General features: G+C 33.4%; 1 long non-coding RNA gene across 1 annotated transcript; it reads left to right on the top strand.

Annotated features, from left to right (window-relative positions):
• Positions 1 to 19,410: 19,410 nt before the first annotated feature.
• LOC123662348 lies at positions 19,411 to 19,786 on the top strand. The gene is made up of 2 exons (XR_006744487.1): positions 19,411 to 19,650; positions 19,683 to 19,786. It is a non-coding gene; the product is annotated as an uncharacterized LOC123662348 (long non-coding RNA).
• Positions 19,787 to 20,241: the final 455 nt, after the last annotated feature.

Below are 20,241 nucleotides of genomic sequence, written 5' to 3'. Positions count from 1 at the left end.
AATTAATGTTACTAAGAATAAAATAGGGTCAAAATTTGGAAACAAAGGTAATTTATAATAACAAGAAAGATTATAAAAAAAAAAAAAAATACTTTAATTTTTTTTTATTTTAGGATTTTTTCTAAGCAGACGATTAAATAAAATTTATTAAAGTTATCATATCTCGGCTCATAGACACTGCATTTTGTTGTAACTTTGCAGAAACCTTTTCTTTACTATCAAGAAAAGATAAGACAATTTTCAAAGCGGATACTCAACCCCTTCTATTTATTTTTTATTTTATTTTTTTCTCTAAGACAACGCCTATGTACCATTTCTTCAAATGTCTATATCTCTGCTCGTGGACACTACATTTTGTTGTAACTTCGTAGAAACCTTTCTATTCCTGTCTAGAAACGATGATAAAAATTTTAAAAGGGATACTCAATCCCTTCTATTTTTTTTTATTTTTTTTTTTCTCTAAGACAATGCCTATATACTACTTCTTCAAATGTCTATATCTCTGCTCGTGGACACTACGTTTTGTTGTTACTTCGTAGAAACTTTTATAATACTATCTAGAAACGATGATAAAAATTTCAAAAGAGATACTCAATCCCTTCTATTTTTTTTTATTTTTTTTTTCTCTAAGACAATGCCTATATACTACTTCTTCAAATGTCTATATCTCTGCTCGTGGACACTACATTTTGTTGTAACTTCGTAGAAACCTTTCTATTACTGTCTAGAAACGATGATAAAAATTTCAAAAGGGATACTCAATCCCTTCTATTTTTTTTTTTTTTTTTTTTCGCTAAGACAATGCCTATATACTACTTCTTTAAATGTCTATATCTCTGCTCGTGGACACTACATTTTGTTGTAACTTCGTAGAAACCTTTCTATTCCTGTCTAGAAACGATGATAAAAATTTCAAAAGGGATACTCAATCCCTTCTATTTTTTTTTATTTTTTTTTTCTCTAAGACAATGCCTATATACTACTTCTTTAAATGTCTATATCTCTGCTCGTGGACACTACATTTTGTTGTAACTTCGTAGAAACCTTTCTATTCCTGTCTAGAAACGATGATAAAAATTTCAAAAGGGATACTCAATTCCTTCTATTTTTTTTATTTTCTCTAAGACAATGCCTATATACTACTTCTTCAAATGTCTATATCTCTGCTCGTGGACACTACATTTTGTTGTAACTTTGTAGAAACCTTTATATTACTATCAAGAAACGATGGTAAAAATTTCGAAAGGGATACTCAATCCCTTCTATTTTTTTTTATTTTTTTTTTCTCTAAGACAATGCCTATATACTACTTTTTCAAATGTCTATATCTCTGCTCGTGGACACTACATTTTGTTGTTACTTCGTAGAAACCTTTCTATTACTATCAAGAAACGATGATAAAAATTTCGAAAGGGATACTCAATCCCTTCTATTTTTTTTTTTCTCTAAGACAATGCCTATATACTACTTCTTCAAATGTCTATATCTCTGCTCGTGGACACTACATTTTGTTGTAACTTCGTAGAAACCTTTCTATTCCTGTCTAGAAACGATGATAAAAATTTCAAAAGGGATACTCAATCCCTTCTATTTTTTTTTTTTTTTTTTTCGCTAAGACAATGCCTATATACTACTTCTTTAAATGTCTATATCTCTGCTCGTGGACACTACATTTTGTTGTAACTTCGTAGAAACCTTTCTATTCCTGTCTAGAAACGATGATAAAAATTTCAAAAGGGATACTCAATCCCTTCTATTTTTTTTTATTTTTTTTTTCTCTAAGACAATGCCTATATACTACTTCTTCAAATGTCTATATCTCTGCTCGTGTTTGAAATTTTTATCATCGTTTCTAGACAGGCATAAAAAGGTTTCTACGAAGTTACAACAAAATGTAGTGTCCACGAGCAGAGATATAGACATTTAAAGAAGTAGTATATAGGCATTGTCTTAGCGAAAAAAAAAAATAAAAAAAAAAAAAAATAGAAGGGATTGAGTATCCCTTTTGAAATTTTTATCATCGTTTCTAGACAGTAACAGAAAGGTTCCTGCGAAGTTACAACAAAATGTAGTGTCCACGAGCAGAGATATAGACATTTGAAGAAATGATACATAGGCATTATCTTAGAGAAAAAAATTAAAAAAAAATAGAAGGGATTGAGTATCCCTTTTGAAATTTTTATTATCGTTTCTAGACAGTAACAGAAAGGTTCCTGCGAAGTTACAACAAAATGTAGTGTCCACGAGCAGAGATATAGACATTTGAAGAAGTAGTATATAGGCAATGTCTTAGAGAAAAAAATTAAAAAAAAATAGAAGGGATTGAGTATCCCTTTTGAAAATTTTATCATCGTTTTTAGACAGTAATAGAAAGGTTTCTGCGAAGTTACAATAAAATGTAGTGTCCACGAGCAGAGATATAGGCATTTGAAGAAATGGTACATAGGCATTGTCTTAGAGAAAAAAATAAAATAAAAAAAATTAGAAAGGGTTGAGTATCCCTTTTGAAATTTCTATCATCGTTTCTAGACAGTAATAGAAAGGTTTCTACGAAGTTACAACAAAATGTAGTGTCCACGAGCAGAGATATAGACATTTGAAGAAGTAGTATATAGGCAATGTCTTAGAGAAAAAAAAATAAAAAAAATAGAAGGTATTGAGTATCCCTTTTGAAAATTTTATCATCGTTTTTAGACAGTAATAGAAAGGTTTCTGCAAAGTTACAATAAAATGTAGTGTCCACGAGCAGAGATATAGGCATTTGAAGAAGTAGTACATAGGCATTGTCTTAGAGAAAAAAAAATTTAAAAAAAATTAGAAAGGGTTGAGTATCCCTTTTGAAATTTTTATCATCGTTTCTAGACAGTAGTAGAAAGGTTTCTACGAAGTTACAACAAAATGTAGTGTCCACGAGCAGAGATATAGACATTTGAAGAAATGGTACATAGGCATTGTCTTAGAGAAAAAAAAAAAATAAAAAAAAAATAGAAGGGGTTGAGTATCCCTTTTGAAATTTTTATCATCGTTTCTAGACAGTAACAGAAAGGTTCCTACGAAGTTACAACAAAATGTAGTGTCCACGAGCAGAGATATGATTACTTTAACAAATACAATATAATTGCCTCCTTAGGGAAATTCCAATTTTAAAAAAATAATCAAAGTGGTTTAATTTTATTTTTATATTTTTTACTAATAATATAAATGACCTTTAATTTAAATTTTTAACCTTATTTCATGCTTAGAGACAAGGATTTTTATTTTTTATATCGTATTAACCTCCTTTTTTGGGTTTTTAAATAATAATAAAAAATAGAAGGGGTAGAATTTACCCTTTAGGTCTTTTCCATAGCGAGATAATATAACGTTACTAATTTGTGTACAGTTACAACTTAATCTGTTCCTTAGAAACAGAGATATAAAACGTGGCTTCTAGTTCCATTGTTATTTAATTTTGGCTGCTAGCTGCTAGCTGCTAGTTTCAGTTTCATCTTATATCTCCATTCAGTACTTTGCAGAAGATAAAGCCATCACGCTTCTCCATTGCGGGATACCTATCGCACCCTTAATAAAACAAAGATGTAACTCAAAAATCGCAAATTGTGGGAATTGGCGTTTGAAGTTTAGCACTTTTTCCGCATTGTGTTTGATTAAAAATTACCAATTATTTGTAATGCTCTTAATGACTTTTACTATTGATATCAGTAGTTTAAAGTACAGAGATTAATAGAATAATAGAAAAACAACTGTGTTACAGTCTATAATAGCTGTAAAATGGAGATGAAAAAAAAGTTCCGACTTAAATCTCTTTATGCCAAAAATTACTTAATATTTTAGGTAGTATTTCAAAAAAATTCTCTTTAGTATTAAAACATAACAAAAAGTTTTAAAAATAAATCACAATGTTTCGTTTTATGATTATTTAATTGTAATTATGGCGTTGTATGTATTAATGCATCATTTTTTTATAAAACGAAAACTGAAATTTATCACCTTTTTTTTAAATTAAACAAATTTTTATTAATCATCTCATATTTATATAATCTCTTTATGGCTACAAATATTGTTTTTTAAACAAAACAAAAACTATACACTATTATAAGAATTAGGTACAATTAGTCTCTAGTAAATATCTTCTAAAATCACAAATAATTACTAACCACAAATGATCTAATATATAAAATTCTCGTGTCGCGGTGTTTGTAGTTAAACTCCTCCGAAACGGCTAGACCGATTCACACGAAATTTTGTGTGCATATCGGGTAGGTCTGAGAATCGAACAACATCTATTTTGCATACCCCTAAGTTAAAAGGGGGGGGGGGGATTAAGGGGTTTAATAACATATATGGCAAAACAAAGTTTGCGGGGTCAGCTAGTAAATAGTATAAAAATCAGCAGTCTCTTCTTTCTTATAATGTCTATCATCTTGTTTTTGCTCATTGTTTGAATTATCATATGATACACATAGATCACACTGACCTGTTTTTGGTTGGTGAAACCCTAAGTTAAATACCGTCGGAATCAATATTTTCTGCACATTTGAATCGTCTCGCCATAAGACTCGACGAATTCCAACCACCAGAGCAGGTTGGGTTTCGAAATGGCTACAACACCGTAGACCACATCCATACTGTTCAACAGATTATTCAAAAGACAGAGACATATAATCAGCTGCTGTGTATGGAATTTGTGGACTGCGAGAAAGCCTGTGTCGAGACCTGGGCTGTCCTGAACTCTCTGCAGAGATGTCATATCGACTGGCGATATATCGTGGTACTGAGATGTATGTACGACGCAACGACGATGACCGTTCATGTTCAGGACCAGAGAACAATACCTATTTCCCTGCGGCGTGGGGTAAGACAGCAAGATGTAATATCACCGAAACTGTTTACCACTGCGCTGGAGGATATCTTTAAGATCTTTAGAATACATCTCTCACCTTCGTTTCGCCGACGATATCGTCATCTTTGCGGACACGTTAGATGAGTTAGGCCAAATGCTAGCCGGTCTAAACGAGTCCTCCCGACGTGTCGTTCTCTGTATGAACTTGAACAAAACGAAAGTTATGTCTAACAACCAAGTCATACCGAGACAGGTATCGGTCGATGGTACCCTTCTCTAAGTTGTTCAGGATTATATTTACTTAGGCCATACTATCCAACTAGGCCGCAACAACTTTGAGAAGGAGGCCGATAGGAGGATTCGGTGGGGCTGGGCGGCATTTGGCAGGCTTCGTCGAGTCTTCACTTCGAAGATTCCGCAATGCTTGAAGACAAAAGTCTTCGAGCAATACGTCCTGCCTGTGTTAACATACCGAGCCGAGACATGGACACTGACGAAGGGACTGGTCCACAAATATAAAGTCCCTCAACGTGCAATGGAACTGGCCATGCTTGGGGTTTCCCTCAAAGATAGGATTAGAAACGAGACTACCGCGAGAGAACGAAAGTAACCGATATAGCCCACAGAATTAGCAAGTTGAAGTGGCAGTGGGCTGGTCATCTGTGGCACAGGACCGGTGGCTGTTGGATCAGACGCGTCCTGGAGTAGAGATCGCGTCTTGGCAAACACAGTGTGTGACGTCCTCTGGCCCGTTGGACCGACAATCTACCTAAGATTGCCGGTGTAAGCTGGATGAGGATTGCGGAAAACCGGGATGTCTAGCGCGAACTTGGGGAGGCCTATGTCCAGCAGTGCATTGCAATAGGCTGAACTGACTGACAAATATTTGGTTTATTATTGCAGTCAGAGTCAGAAGAACTTTGATTTTCAAACATAAAATTTCTTCTGTTGACAGGTTTATTAAAGAACGTATTAAAATCTACAGTGCATCGTCGTCACTCAGGTCGACGTCACTTAGATCTGTGTATTATACTGGAGAAATATTGTAACTGGCCACACTATTGTAATTTCGTCGCTCTCTCAGCTGAATTTGCTCATATTTTGTGTTGAATTGGTGTAAGACGTCTTTTCTTCACAATCCGTTGTAACGTTTTGTGGGGCAGGGTTTTGGGTAGGCATTGAACTATTGGAGCTTGAAAAACTGGATGAAGATGAGCTAGAAGAGCTTGACGATGATGAGCTAGATGAATCGGAACTAGATGAAGATGATCTTGAAGACGAACTAGAGGACTGTAAATGGCTAGTATTATTTAGGTGTCATTTTTCTCGTCAACTCATAAGTGACAGTAAAATATTGAGTCGGTGTCATCATTTTCGTCAGCTCTGCAGTTACATTTTTGGGCTCTGGAGATATATGTATTTTGTTGATTTTCCTCTTCAACCTGCATAACTTCTTTAGTCTAAAATACCAATAATTCATAACACTGTAGTATATTTTAAGGATGAATAATAATCATAATTATTTAACGTCAAAATAGCAGCATTGTTGAATGACAATGATCTATTCAGTCGTTTTGCCATAAAAGAGTAACAATCATCCATCCATACGTCATCCTCATAAACTTTCACATTTATTACAGTAATCAGATGAAAAAAAATTTATAACTTATTACACTATTATTATATTACTTAAAAAGCCGACCGGTGGCGGGATAACCATCCAATTGCTGGCTTTGAAATACACAGGCCGAAGACGGGCAGCAGCGTCTTCGGAGCGACAAAGCCAGCCCTGCGGTCACCAACCGCCTGCCCAGCGTGGTGACTATGGGCAAAACACATAAGTTCACGCTATTTTTGGCGAAAGCTTGTGGAGGCCTATGTCCAGCAGTGGACTGTATAGGTTGTAGTGTGTAGTTGGTAGTAAAACCTATACAAATAAGCACAACAGTTACAAGTTATTCTTAACTTTTACACGAAATGGGAATTAATGTTGAAAGTTTTTACTTATCTTTCGTCATTCTAAATAATAAAAAGAAGTAAACAAAAGTGACTTTTATAAATAGCCTTATTTATTACAATAAAGTGATACCTAACCAATTACTCCAACAACTAAGGCATATATTTCAATATAAAACTGAAGTGTTAGGCGTTAACTTTGTAAAATTTGTCAATTTTTAAAACAAAACCGAAGTAAATCCAAATGTTACACATCATTATCAAATGCGTTTTCTGAGAGAATGAAGTATAACAAAAATCATCTTTTTATTTTAAATCCCTTTTAATCTAATATCGAATTATTTGATGTTACTCAAAACGGCAGCACTTCAATCTCCGCTCACTGCCGGTGCATCTCTGAATCACGCCACTTTATAAGAACTGACTTGTCACTTCCAGTTGATAGGAAAGAGAGCAACAGTCGCGTATCTCTCTGTATCTTATAGTTAAAACGCCGGAGTCGAAGTCTAACTATTCTTTACGCGACGAAGACGGGTTTTATTGTAAAATCTCCAAATCCACAAATTTTGAGTTACATCTTTGTTTTATTAAAGGTGCGCTATGTATTTATACTTCACATTATTCAATGATAATAAAAAAAAAAATATGTTTCAACGTGTTTCAATACCAATATCATTTAATAGATTTCTAAAAATAGTTAAACGAAACAAAATGTAAATATTATCGCTATCGTCGAAAAGCAATCAATTTAGTTTATTGATGTTTACGTACGAAGCTTTTTATAAGATTGGTTTGGTTGGTGGAGCTTGTACCGTGTCGGCGTTCGCGGTGATAGCCTATTACATTGTTTTTAGGATTTCGTGTACGATTTTGTTTTTAGTCCAATTTTTTTTCGGATTTTTTTTTTTTGTATTATATTTGATTTACGTACGACCTAGTCATACAGCTTAAAAATATCACGCATTCAAACGTGCTATAGAATTTTTTATTTCATTTTTAAATTATTTTTTATTTATTGGTTTTTTATTTGTCTGCAAATAATAAATATCAATAGCTTAAATGACTAACATCGTTTCGCGTGATAAAGTAATAAGGCTTTTCGTAGAATATGGTATTCGTATTATTTGTTTTATAGAGCAAGGTTTGATGACTGTGAGAGAAATGTTTTCGAAGCTTGCCAAGCTGTACAATTGAATGGTGTAACCATTATTTTAAACAGCTTGGCAAGCTGTCGTCGGCGGCCGGTTGAAATTCGCTAAGTTCTCATTAAATTAAGCCATCTACTTAGCATATTACACAAACACGGAACGAGTAACATTTTAGTAATAATATGTATTAAGGAAAAAAGCTATTATTTTTAAGCTATCAAGAATCGGTCTCCAACCTATACCTTTTTTATACAACTGAGTCGGCATACAAGCGTATGCCTCACCTGATGGTGAGCGATTGCCGTAGCTTTATATAGACCCCTGCAAAACCAGAAGCATCGCAAGCGTGTTGCTGACCCTAACCCCTAATCCTTTCAGGAGCTCTTGGAACACAACACTGCTTAAAAGTAGTATTTTAGCTGAGGTCGTCTGTAAGGTCGAGGTTCTTTCCCAGTCGAACTGCTCCGGATTTTAAGCAGATATTAATACATCTGTGGCATGCTGACATATCCTACTACCTACTCAACCATGAGTATAAAACCTTTGTTAACGATTTCAAAAAAGAGGAGGTTCCTCAATTCGACCGTAAATATATATATATATATAATAAATAAATAAATAAATATATATATATATATATATATATATATATATATATATATATATTTATTTATTTATTTATTATATATATATATATATTTATTTATTTATTTATTTATTTATGTTTGGGGATAACTGCGTCGTTTATGAACCGATTTTAACAAACCGCCGCTTTAACATAACTTTTTTGTTGAAAAGGAGATATCCTAAGTGTGGTACCATGGTTAATAAGGAAACCAGAATCTGATGATGGTATCCCAGAGAAATCGAGGAAAACCCTCGAAAATCCGCATAACTTTTTACTGGGTGTACCGATTTTGATAATTTTTAATTTAATCGAAAGCCGATGTTTATCATGTGGTCATATTTTAATTTCATCGAGATTTGATTACAACTTTTGGAGTAATCTTTGATAATGCGTATTTACTTGACTATTTTTTCGTCTACCTACGTTGTATTACTTGTCGATGTAATTGAAGTCGGAGTTTTTTCGTTTGCCAGCAAACAATATTTTTTATTAAATTTATTTCACCAAATTTCATATTTTGTGATTTTATTCCTAAAGAGAGAAATAATTCTGTCCGCAGTTTTCAATAATTAAATAAATCAATGCTTGTCAAATTATCCTCTTTCTATTGTTACTATAAAAATAAAAGTTATTATTATTTCTTTATTAAATCTTGTTATTTTATTATATTATCTATAATTTATACATATTTTAAAATGCTATTATTTATATTTTTAAACTGTAGAAATAATCTAATATGTATTTAGCTGGTAAGACAAATAAATAATTTAACTTAAATCACAACAATAAAAATATTCTTCATGTATAATTTTTGATGATTCAAACAAAGCATCCGAATGCGGCTAGTTAGATCGATCGAGGCCATATAAGGTATTCCGTGCGAGACCGATCAAGGATAACTGCGCACGCGCCGCTTGTAATCTAACACGCGTGAGACGGGTACTACTGTAATTATGTTATTACGTCTAATATTATATTCTATCACGATCATAATAAAAGAATGTTATCATAATAAGTAATACTAGTTTAAAAAATATTGAAGGATTCACTCTCGCTCTCAGAGTTTATACCACAAGGGTTGCTAAATATCAAGTAGGTAGGTTGCCGTCAACACAGTCCTCCCCCAGAAGGTCTGACTACCTCTCTTACCACAGAAACCCAACACTACCTGAGGCCATTTTTATTTATTCTTGATGATATTTTGAATGGGGAAATATCCCCAGCAAGTTGCTCTACGTCATGAACCTACCTAAAAAAACAAAAGTACTTTGTTATATTATTTTATAGGCTATTTACCTTACATGGGGGTTTTTAAACGACTTTAAAAAAGGAGGAGGTTACTCAATCCGACCGTATATTTTTTTTTTTTTCGGGGATATCTTTTCTTCGCTTATGAACCGATTTTGATAATTCTTTTTTTTTTTTTTTGAAACCAGGATCTAATGATGGCATCCCAGAGAAATCGAGGGGAACCCTCGAAAATCGTAGTGACGACTAGTGCGTTTGTGAACTGGTCGAGGTAATTGAAGTCGGTTTTTTTTTTCGTTTCCGGGCAAACACAATGATACAAATTAAGCTACTACCAATAAGGATTGTGCAGTTATTACAATTTGTAATCACTCGTATGAGTATCGCTATTTTCACTCGTAAATCCGAATAACTCTTCTAGTATTGATACATAATTTAAAGTAGTAATTGTTTTCAAGAATTGCAATTATTTTTAATAGTTACTGTTATTACGTTAGTTCAATTTATCTTCGTTTTCTCTTAATTTTATTTATTAAATTATAGTAAATTATATATGTATGTACGAGTATTTTAACAATATTACAGTGCCTTGCATGTATATTATTAGGTCGGGGAAAAAGCAAAATTATATTTATACATTAATTATAATTATACAGTATACCGTTAATAATACTACCAGAAGACCACTAGAAGTAATTAAAATAAAAACACCAAACGCTCTGGTGCAGTGTGCAAGTAGTCTCCTAAAACACTGACGGTTTGCGGGTTCGATTCCTGCTCAGAATGGGTATTTGTACAAAGATTTCTTTCTGGTTTGGATGTAGGTCCGATGTCCACCGTGCCTCGGAGAGCACGTTAAGCCGTCGGTCCCAGTTGTTATCGTAAATACCTGATAGCGATCAGAACTCATAGTAATAGGAACATATCTGCTAACCTGCAGAGGATATCCTTCTCCTACATGGAGAAAGAGGCCTATGCTCAGCAGTGGGATTTTACAGGCTGAATGCTATGCGAAAATAAATACACATAAGACGATGTTTTGAATTTTTAAATAAATTAATCTCGGATTGCTGATGTTTTTTCTTTTTAGAAGTTCAATATAAAAGTTATAAAACGGTATTAACTAGAATGTGGGTTGGATTACTTTTGATGTAGAAGCCAAAAAACGTTAGAGCCTACGCCTTTGTGTTGCGGTCTCGACAATACAGCTATATATAAACATGGCTTACGCTTTCTTTGTGAGGTTTCTTATTTCAATTATATGTAGTTTGACATTAAAGCTTTCACAATGGCGCTTTGCACGTAATATTATCCTGTGATATTTTTATTGAAGTTATAAATATAACTGTATTTATTGTTATTATATTAACCTTTGATTCTTAGAAGAAGAAATATATAATTGTACGTATTATCTGTGTACATAAAGGCTACGGGATTTCTTGAGATTACAGGTTATAAAAGGTGCAAACGTGCGGAGAAGCGACAAATAATGAAATATCTATCAATAATAAATAACATTATGATAATGATGACACCTACAGAACCCCCTTTTATGTGTTTTCACGGAAAACTTAGTCATTCACACCGATTTTTTAAATTCTTTTTTGTGGAAAGGAGATATCCTAAGGGTGGTACCATGATAAGGAAACCAGGATCTGATAATGGCATTTCAGAGAAATCGAGGTGAACCTTCGATAATGGTAGTGACGACTAGTGCGTCTTGTCGATGTAATTGAAGTCGTTTGCTAGCAAACATAATTATTACCGTTGCGTTTGTTTTTTTTTATAATTCATTCTTTATTGAGCTGCTTAACTTTGCTAAAATATATGCCTAGACAGACGTATTGACTTCTTTAAAAAATTATAGCCATCTAGCGTGTGTTATAACATAAGCTCTCTCTAAACGAATCCAATGATTTTATTTTGAGGCGGTAAAACAATAGGTAAGTGGGCGGTACAACAACACAACCGAATATTTAATTAAATAATTAACGATAATGAATGTAATTACAGTTCTGGTATAATTATAATTCTATAGAGTTGATTAGAATTATATTAATGGAGAGTAGGTACTTATAATAAGGACGAGGGTTGAATCTACGTTGTTAGCTTTGAAGTGAAAATTGACTGACAAGGCGGTAATTCATCTAAACACACAAATACAATTGGAGTGTCTGTTTGTAATATTAAAATAACCGCTTTTAACTAAATCTATATGTATGTATACACGATACATATACCAAAATAACATTTTTTATAATTTTTGTCTATCTGTCTGTTTGTTTGTTCCGGCTAATCTCTGAAACGGCTGGACCAATTTTGACGGGACTTTCACTATCAGATAGCTGATGTAATAAAGAGTAACTTAGGTTACTTTTATTTTAGTTTTTTTGTTATAACTCTGCGAACTGAAAATTATATTGTTAATTTCTACGTGAACGAAGTCGCGGGCACAGCTAGTTTCTAATAACAATGGTACTATGTGTAATAATACTCGGGAATTAGGGGATAGGGTCGGCAACGCGCTTGTGATGCTTCTATTGTTGCAGACGTCTATAAGCTACGGTAATCACTTACCATAAGGCGAGCCGTGCGCTTGTTTGCCGACCTAGTCTATAATATAAAAATGAGTCGCTGAATGTGTTGCTAAGCGCAAAACTCGAGAACGGTTGGACCGATTTCGCTAATTCTTTTTTTTAAATATTCCTTGAAGTACGAGGATGGTTCTTACGGAGAGAAAAATTCTAAAAAAAAAAAAATTAAATTTTCTGAAAAAGTCTAAAAACAACACTTTTCTATACTCCCATACAAAAGATTTGTGATAATACTTAAAAGTCACTGTTAGGCGATACGAAGTTCGCCGGGTCAGCTAGTTATATATAAAAGAAAAAAAACGGTGACGTAACAGTCACAAAATATGCTACGTTCTGCTATGCTTTAAAAAATGTAAAAATGTAAATTTATTAAAGATGATATTTATAGTTTGAAAATCAAAAAACATTTTAGTTAGCTTGAATTCGTATTAAATCTAAAAATAAAAACAGTTTGACCGTGTAATCAACATTTTTTAACACCTTATTTTTTTCTAAAATTGGCAAAGAGGATTCTAGGTCCTTCCAAGTTACGCCTATTAAAGTTGTAAGTCGTGATCGACTGTACATCCTCTTCCGATCAAAATGTAATTGACATTATAACTAGACATGCTACTTTTAAACGTATTTTACACGCGAAAAGTACTCGTATTTACAATCATAAAATAATGAATAAAGTAATGAAGTGTAAAATTATTTTTTACGTATCTTTTATAAATCTGTTGTTATCATAGTCTGCATCGGCTAACCGCTTTCGACTTGCGGTTGATCACTTTCTCCTGCAACGGTTATGAATTTATGATTCATAAACAACTAAGTATTGTTATGACGCGCATATGACACTGCGTAAAGATTGGGTAGTAACTGGTAGGTACGTAAGCGTTACTAGTTTAATATATATAAAAAGTTGGTGGTCGAATTAGGCCTTTGTCCCCAACCACGTATTAACTAGCCCACAATGATTAGCATTAAAAGTGAAATTACACCACAAATATAAAACTGTTTGTTTGAGGCCTTCCGAAAACTCTATGTTTGTGTCGGGCTGGGATGGGAACCCGGTCCTGCTAGACATGGCGTCGTCGGGATTGTTCAGAGCTGAGCCGGACAGTCCCCATGGAGGAGAAGTCTGGTCTTTTCGCTAAGACCACCCTGTCGCTTGAAGGATCCTGTTGCCTGCAGGTCCGGGACTCCTTCAATTAAAGCGGCTGAAGGCCCTCGCAGGCGTTTTGGTCGGTATTGTACCCCCAAGTGCTAAAGCCGACATACGGTCTAGGAATGCCTACCCGGGCATCCTGCATATCATCCATAAATGGGTTCCCCTGCGATAACAAAAAAAACTCTATGTTCATCCTAAGAGTATTTTAACTATGTTAAAAGACTGAATTCATAGAATATTAGACTTGTGTAGATCTTAGGAATTAAAGAAGAAGTCTCACTGATGCAACTTCGCTCACGTATATCGAGCCCACGCTACGCTTCTGTCAAAGTTATATAAAATCGCAGGCAATTGCTGATAAAGAACAGTAATTAATAGGTTGGGGAATAAGTCCTTAGCGTTTTATATTTTCTTTTGTTTTACAACGATTTTTTTTTACTGTTTGTGAAAATGTACAGAGCAGGTCGATAAGAGCTCTTTCTGCTCTACAAAACTGTGCTAATTATCTTAAGTTTTTTGATAATTTAATATTCTATTACTTTGATGGGCTAGAAATGATTCAGGAGTAGTAGAGAGTATTCAGGAGTAGTAGAGAGTATTCAGGAGTTAATAATAAACATTTTCGATACCTACTCTTTTTTGCTTTTCATTAAGGCCAAAAGCTGCTGAAGCAGCCCGGGACGCTTGCAATTTTTACGAGAAGGTGTCATAGGAGAATCGATATAGCACGAAAATGAGCATCGAGCAACACGCGGTCAACAGAGCTTTTTGTACCGAATCGCCACGATAGAAGAAAAATGGTGCTTATACAAAAACATGAAGCAAAAAGTAGTAGGTGGCTCTAGGAAGTACATATTGATTAACTTATTGTTATAGTTATTGATTTTTATTTAAGTCTTGAGATTTGAAAACGAGGGTAATAGACAACAACAAGTCTTTGTGAAAAAAGCTTGTTTTTAATCCGTTTAAACAGTAAACATTAATTCCTTTGTGTTGTGGCAGATTCGTTTGAAACAATGTTTCGAACTCAGTATTTGATTCATAAAAGAGTTTCTGATTAATGCTGTCTGATATTTAATTACAACTTAACGATCTACCATCGCATTTATAGATGTCTCCAACAGACATGCTCATATTGCGTAACTACTGAATGAAAAAATTGAGCTATAGAAATCTGACGATGCTAAACCATTCACCCATTTCAAGTAAAATATGAAAATCTATTCATTCCGATTTTAAAGCTATTTTTAAATCGACTTTTTTACATTTTATTCCCTCGATTAATTTGAGACTTCAGAAGGATTTATTGTTTGTTATATTTTACCGTGTAATAACTTAATATTTTTAAAGAGATTTTAAGAGAAAAACAAAAGATTATAAAAAATCTTAGCCCTTTTTAAATTTTACTTTGTCTTAATATACGAGCTACGCTGGCAACGTACCTTTGAATAACCCTCCAATACTTTATTTTTTACAATTAAATAAACTTGAGCGCTTACAAAATCTCTGTATTCGGTTCATATTTGGTTTACGTAAATATGACCATGTTTCAGAATTTCGCCAACAGCTCAAGTGGCTACCTATCCAACTTCGCAGGAATACTCACATTCTGTCTCTCCTTTACTCAATCCTATTTAATCCTCTAACACCTTCCTATCTAAAAAATCGTTTCGAATTTCTTAGTGATACTCACGAAAGATCTCTCCGCTCTGATAATAACCTCATCCTAAAGATTCCATATCATTCTTCAACCTTTTACTCTAAATCTTTCACTGTCGAAGCCTGTCGTCTCTGGAATTCGTTGCCGCTAACTATAAGACGAGCTCAAACATTGGAATCATTCAAGAGGCTAACTAAGGCAATGTACTTGTCATCATAATATTGTTATTATTTTTTATTTTTTATTATTGATTCGTTTATCAATTTCTTTTTTTTCTCTGTGTATGTATTTTTCTTTTGTTACCAAATTATTATGTGTTTATGTAAGTACGTACACAACGTGTACATTTGTGTATTTGTGTAGGTGTATTTGTCTGTATATGTGTATGTACGTATACATATACGAATATATATAATATATACTTATGTATGTTTATGACTGTCCCCACTAACAATCAATTCTAGTCCTCTGCCCAAAGGTTGCCTGGAAGAAGTCGCTGCTTTAGCGATAAGCCCGTCTGTTGCAACTGATGCAATTTTTTTTTACTTAATTAAACTTATGTTACTTTTGTGTTGGTGTGCAAAAAGTGTAAATAAATAAATACTATTTTTGTTAGCTCTAAAAACGTCGATAAAGTGAATTATTACTTTACTACTTACTGTCGCATGTAAACTAAAGAACCACATATGGTAACGAGTTTTTTTTTCGGGCAGAATGTTTTTTATTGTAAATTATAGCCGTGCTCACGCGCTTACCAAAGTTATCATGCGGAACGAGTCTATCAAATCAGCTCGTCTATTTAAAGGAAGTCAGATTATAAAATGGGCTAGGGATTTCTTTTTCACACGCTATGTTTTTTTATACAACTAGGTCGGGGAACAAGCGTACGGATCACCTGATAGCAAATCCCCCCTCCTTAAGCAGCTCTAGTCATCTTTCTCACTACAGGAACACTAATCTGCTTGAAAGCAGTATTATTTAGCTGTGATCCTCCGTAAGGTCGAGGTACTTCCCCAGTTGGGCTGCTCCAGATTTTGAGCAGGATGTATCCTGCTGTGCACTATCTCAGATAAAACGTGATCAATTTACATATACAGAACCCCCCATTTTAAGGAACGTAGTTAGGAGTCAAACGCCTGTATATAAACATTGCAGTGTATTTTAGGAGTGCTAAGCACACGCGAACATGTTACCAATGGCAATGTCTTAAACCGATTAAATAAATAGTATCTGTATAAAAACTTCACTCTTAACGGTTCCAGTAGTATTCTAACCCTCATCTGCTCGTGGTTAGGGACTCTGAATCACTTACAACACATAAGCGCACAATAAAAAAAATACATGATTTTTAAGCAATGCTTCATAACGTTGCGTATGGATTTTCAATAATTTTGGCGTTTCATTATTCCATCTGTAATGCTTAATGGCAAACGAGATATTATTTAATAGTCAAAAAGCGGTTTACATCTACGGAGATGACTGACGTCAATGCGGAATCTGTTCTGACTCACTTCAATTGTTCCAGACTGTTTATTTTACTAATATTATTTAGAATAATATAAATTTGATTAAACTTCATTCACACTGTAAAGTCTATATAAAATAACAAATTTCCCTTTGTTAACATTAGTTTATTATAGCCATCAGATTGTTATTTCCAATATTTTTATGATATAATAAATAAAGCTCTTGTACAGAGAATTTATGAAATAAGTAAATAAAAAAAAACCTTTACTGACTATAAAAACAATTTTATATCAATAAAAAAAAACATAAAATAAAAGGGGTAGAATGAAGAATATAAAACTAAAACGAAGTAATAGATAATAATGATGACGTGAACTGAATAGTACCTTATTTCTTCCGTTACGTGAAGAATGCTTATTTTTACATTCGAAGGTCACACATTCGAAGTAAACAAGAATTTTAAACGCATTGAGCATCTCACACTGTTCCGTAAGATAGTATATATGAGTCAGCAAGGATAACATTTTGTTTCTATTCATCTCGGATGAAAGATTTAAGAAATCTGTGTGATTCCAACCTTGCATATCCAAACTTACTAATACTTTACATACTTACTTCAAGTTACTACTTACTTTTCTAATTATTTTTAATTTTATCTATGTATTTATTATATTAATACGTGAAGCAAAAACTTTGTACCCCCTTTTTACGGAAATCGCACGGACGGCGAAGTATGAAATTTCGCACACTTATAGTTTGTATAAAGAAGGAGTGCAGAATGCTAATATTTTTTTTTAAATTATACATAAAATATACATTAAATTAATTAAAAAAAAAAATATTACACACACTACCATCTATTTGACACACACACACGCATATATTCTCTTATAGATTATAGATTAATATTGTTTGTCTATACCGAATGTCAAACATAACCATAAAAAAAAATCATTAAAACCTTAACAATGTTCAAACTTATAATTTAAATTAATTATGGCCGAATTTCGACCACTAGATGACTACTAGTTATAATAACTTAAAGGTACAGAGATTCATAGCATTGGATTTAGAAACTAATACGGGATACTATAATACCTACAATAAGCACCAGAAAATAAAAAGTTGAAATCCGATTTAGACTTACGTCAACCATTAGTGTCCGCCTTTTATATAATCGCACTGAACTCCTACTAATTGGAATCAGTATTAAAGTATAAGCTCTGTAATATTTTAAGTAAATACATTATGTAATAAACTTAAGTAAGTACAATATCGTTAATTGTGTATGGGAAAGAAAGTCTACGTAATTTTATACTCACTACCGGATACAAAACGACCGCGAGTTTGTTGCCAAGAACTATAACTGTAACAAATACTTTCTTATATAATGTGGGGATGATTTCTGGTGATAGCGGAGACAGTGGAGATATAGGTACGTAACACGCTGAATCAATCTTTGTATGATAAAAATAAATTGTAGGAATATCGAGACGACATCCAAATCAAGTTTGAGCGTCCCTAATCTTTTCACGTGCAGACTTATGATTATTGGTGATTCAGTTTCTCGCCTTGGAAATAAATCATTGAATATATGGTATTATAGATCCAGGTATGATTACACGTGTCTATAGTTAAAGTCTAAGATTTTTTGAATACTTCACGACTATAAGGATAATTGCTAAAATCTTACTTGTCTTAGAAATGTTATTCGTGATCAACAGTATATTTTATCGTATTATGTAATATGTTCGTTATGATTTGTCCATTATAATATATATATATATATATATATATATATATATATATATATATATATATATATATATATATATATATATATATATAGGTGAAACAAAAACTTTCTACTCCTTTTTACGAATTTTGCGCGGACGGAGTAGTATGAAATTTCGCACACTTATAGTTTATTTAGAGAAGGACTGCAGAAAGCTATTTTTTTTAAATAATGTATAAAAGATATATTACACACACTACCATTTATTTGACATACACACGCATATATACTCTATTGTTTATTATTATAGAAGTATAGTCTTTGACAACAGAACCTTAATAATGTTCAAACTTGTAATTTAAATTAATTATACTCGAATTTCGACCACTGGGCGATCACTAGTGATCATAAATTCGCATTATACGAATTAAAACTTTTAAATCGCCGTTATCAGTTATTGCCGCTTTTAAAAAATATTTGTGTTGTACTGTCTTCTGGCAACGACGTCTGTATTTAATGCGAGTGTGATAGCAAAATTGTGTACGTTGAGATTATTTTCGGAGATATAACTTTGGCAGTACAATGTCAGGGGCTCGTGTGCTGCAGTCATCGTCCGTGCCAATGTCTAGGTAGATATTATCACGTAACCTATGCTGCGTCTATCTGACGTCTGAGAAAATATTTCTAAGATCTAGCTAGCTGTTTCACACGCTTTTAGTTTCAGTGCTTTTCTGTTTTGTTGATGTTATGTGTTAAAGTTCTTCGCGCCTTATCTTTAAATATAATATGGGTCTCTATTTCCCTTAGTCATAACTTGAAAACAATTTTACTGAATTTTAATCTATTCAATCATTCGTAAGAAACGATTATCGTTCCTTATAAACCGTAATCTATATAAATAAGAATGATGACGCGTTGGCGCAACGGTCACAGCACTGGTCTGTGGCTGCTGCGCTGGCGGTTGCGGGTTGGATCCCCGCACATGACAAACATTTGTATTGGCTATACAGATGTTTGCCGTGGTATGGGTGTTTGTGCAGTCCTTGTGGGTATCTCTACCGTCCCTCGGAAACACGTTAAGTCGTCGGTCCCGGTTGTTATTACACCTGATAGTGATCGTTACTCACATTCGGTATTATTTCCGCCAACTTGACTGTCAACTGTCTTGGAGCAGCGTGGTGGATTAAGCTCTGATCATTTTCCTACATGGGCATAGAGGTCTATGCCCATTTTCCTACATGGGCATAGAGGTCTATGCCCAGCTGTGGGACATAACAGGCTGAAGCAAAAAAAAAAAATAAACTACTAAATATATTGCTTTGCGCAAAATTCGAAAATGACTGAATCAAATCGACTAATTATTATTATTGTTTTAAAAAACGAAAATAAAAGACTTGCACAGAAATTTAAAAAATTTGTAAAGAAATGTAATGTTTATTTAAAATGAATGTTTGTAAGTTCGCAAGACAGGACAACGTACGTCGGGTCAGCGAGCTATAGACGTATTATGAAGTTCATCAAAGATTTTTTTGTCATAATTCACACACTGTCATATAATCTTGGCTGGCACACGTGTAAACAAATTGTTATTAAGCGTTTGTTTACACTTATCAATTTGAGTATACTTAAAAAACAACTGCAGCGTTCCGGAAATCTTGGCACTAATTAGCGTTCCAGAATGTGAAGACATGCTGCCAGAAAAAAAGAAACTTTAACACACTGCAGTGAGAATGGAAATAAGTTTGGCGTTTAGCGATATAATCCAACGGTTAGTTGGCATATCATCCAAATGAGTGCTGCCAAAATATA

This window comes from Melitaea cinxia, chromosome 18, assembly GCF_905220565.1.
Source record: "Melitaea cinxia chromosome 18, ilMelCinx1.1, whole genome shotgun sequence".
NCBI classification, from domain to species: Eukaryota; Metazoa; Arthropoda; class Insecta; order Lepidoptera; family Nymphalidae; genus Melitaea; species Melitaea cinxia.
Note: the sequence above shows the minus strand (reverse complement) of the source record. Positions and strands in the feature narration are given on the sequence as shown.